Raw genomic sequence first — 2480 nt, forward strand, 5'->3', positions numbered from 1 at the left:
ATTTGTTGATTCTTGTTATTATGTCCTGAGAGAAACCTGAGTTCTGTTCAGGAAGTCCTTGCCTGTTCCAGTGTCCTAAAGTGTTTCCCCTGAATTTTCTTCTAGTCCTTTCAAAATTTCAGGTATTTTGTTAAGGTTTTGATCCATTTTGAGTTGACAGAGGTGAGAGATAGGGATCTAGTTTCAATCTTCTACATATGGATATTCAGTTTTCCCAGCTTTGTTTGTTAAAGGGGCTGTCACTTCTCCAGCTCATGGTTTTGTTACCTTTGTCAAGAATCAGATGGCTCTAGTTGTGTGGTTTATTTCTGTGCCATCTATTCCACTTAACTGGTCTACAAGTCTGTTTTTATGCTCAGACCATGCCATTTTTGTTACCATGACTTGGGAGTATATTTTGAAATTCAGTATTGTGAAGTCTGCAGCATTTCTCTTTTTGCTCAGGATTGTTTGCTATTCAGGGTCTTTTGTTCTTCCCTTTGAGGATTTTTTTTGTAAAGCTGTAAAGAATATTTTTAGTTTGATGATGCTTTCATTGAATCTCTGTAATTAGTAACAATGATAGTTCAGAAAGTTCAATTTATAAAACAATGAAGAGAAACATGCTAATGAGGCCCTCTGGCTGCTGGGTCTATTCCTGTGTTCCCTTTTCCCAGATGTGCCAGGCCATGGCCACCTGGCTCCAGCCAAGTATTTGTTCCCTATTCACACTGCCTGGCCTAGGGCTTCCAGACTCCACACCTCACCAGGCTTGGGACTGATTCACCCCATACAGCTCCTGGCAGGCAAACCAGTGGATGTGCTGAGCTTGTAGCCGGAGGACTCTGTGTCCTGGCATGGGGGCTGTTCCAGGATGTTGGGGAAAGGGAGGCTGGCTATTTGCCAGCATCGCTGGCTGGGCTGGTGGTATGATGAGGTTCGGTGGTTTACGTTGATTTGGCTCTTCATGGAGTCTCTGATCATGATAGGCATGTACCTGACAGCAGGGCTCACTGACCAGGGCCTGACCCCTGCCGCAGCTGTGGGAAGACCTGGAAGAGGAGCAGTGCCTGGGGTCCTATGCATTGCCTTCTTGGATCCTGAGGCTGAAGAGCTAGAGGGACCAGTGGCAGGCAGGCTGGGTGATCACGCTGAACCAGGAGGCCAAAAGGAGAAGGTGCCCCCTGAAGCTCTCCTTCCAGCAGGATCAGTGGCCTCAGCTATAGGAGCTGGCAGTTGGAAAAGTCACCATTGTGGTTCAGTCAGCCCAGAAGGTGGTGGCCTGTCACATGGTGGCCTGTCACATGGTGAGTGACCCTTCATTTCCTGGTCAGCACAGTGCCCTTAGTGCTGAGCTTGGGATATCAGCTGTATGACATGCAGCTCTCCCTGGTTCACCTACAACTGGAGCTACACATGAAAGAATAGGAAGAAGACATCCAGATTAGGAGGTCCTACATCCACATGCCAGAAGTAACCATCAAGGTCCAGCCCAGAGCACTAGGGGAAGGCCAGGTTGGTGAGACAAATGCAATATCCAAAGCCCTCAAAGTTATTTTGAAGCACCTGGTGAGTTCTGCCTCTCTGTCAGTGATTCTGAGCACCAAGCCCACAGACACGAAAGAAGCTCAGAATCTATAGCGTACTTTATCTACTGCTCAGGAAGCCTGTCCTCCTAAACCTCCTAGGGTCCATGAACTAAAACCACTGGTGAAGAACATCCATGCCTTGCTGCTAAATGATCCTGGTGCTTTAGGTAGTATAACCCCATGTGCATTGCCCAGCTGAATGATCCTACCCAGAGGTTTGCCAGCACCCTAGCTAAGAACTCTACTCACCTCACTCGGGAGGAAGAGTTCACCTACAAGCTGAACAACAAGTCCAAGGAGTTACACCTGCAGATTACAGAGGGAAGGCAGTCCTCTGAAAGTCTGCTGGCCATGACCACTGTCTCTCTGGACCTGACAAAGCAGCAGCCTTCCAGGCTGCAGAGCTTCTTTCTGATCAATGGGCTCACCCTCAGCAGCTCAGCACTGGGCTCTGTCACCGCAGAGTTTCCTTACATAGAAATCAATGAAGTGAAATCCTTGCAAACTCCTTTCCCTGCTGCTGCTGCTAAGAGAAATGGACTGACAGAGATGCCATATGGGACCATGGTCACTACTGTCACTGCCATGAAGACCAGAGTAGACATCATAGGAAATATGAGGCTACCATCGCCCTGATACCAAAACCAAAGACACATACATCAAGGAAAGAAAACTTCAGATAAATATTCTTGATGAACATAGATGCAAAAATTCTCAAAATAAAAAACTGGCAAATTGCATATAAAAACATTAAAAAATAGTGCACCATGATGTTCATCCCATGGATGAAATATTGTTTTGACACAGAGAAATCAATAAGTGTAATTAATGGTATCAGTAGACTTAAAAACAAGAATCATATATGGTCATGTCAATAGACACTGAAAAATCATTTGACAAAATACATCAATG

At 45.8% G+C, this 2480-nt stretch overlaps 1 pseudogene; it reads left to right on the plus strand.

Moving 5' to 3' along the window:
* The first annotated feature begins 1356 nt into the window (after positions 1-1356).
* LOC144251434 (C2 domain-containing protein 2 pseudogene) lies at positions 1357-2204 on the plus strand (annotated as a pseudogene).
* The last annotated feature ends 276 nt before the right edge of the window (positions 2205-2480 follow it).

The sequence above is a fragment of the Urocitellus parryii genome, assembly GCF_045843805.1.
Source record: "Urocitellus parryii isolate mUroPar1 chromosome 13 unlocalized genomic scaffold, mUroPar1.hap1 SUPER_13_unloc_4, whole genome shotgun sequence".
Lineage (NCBI taxonomy): Eukaryota > Metazoa > Chordata > Mammalia > Rodentia > Sciuridae > Urocitellus > Urocitellus parryii.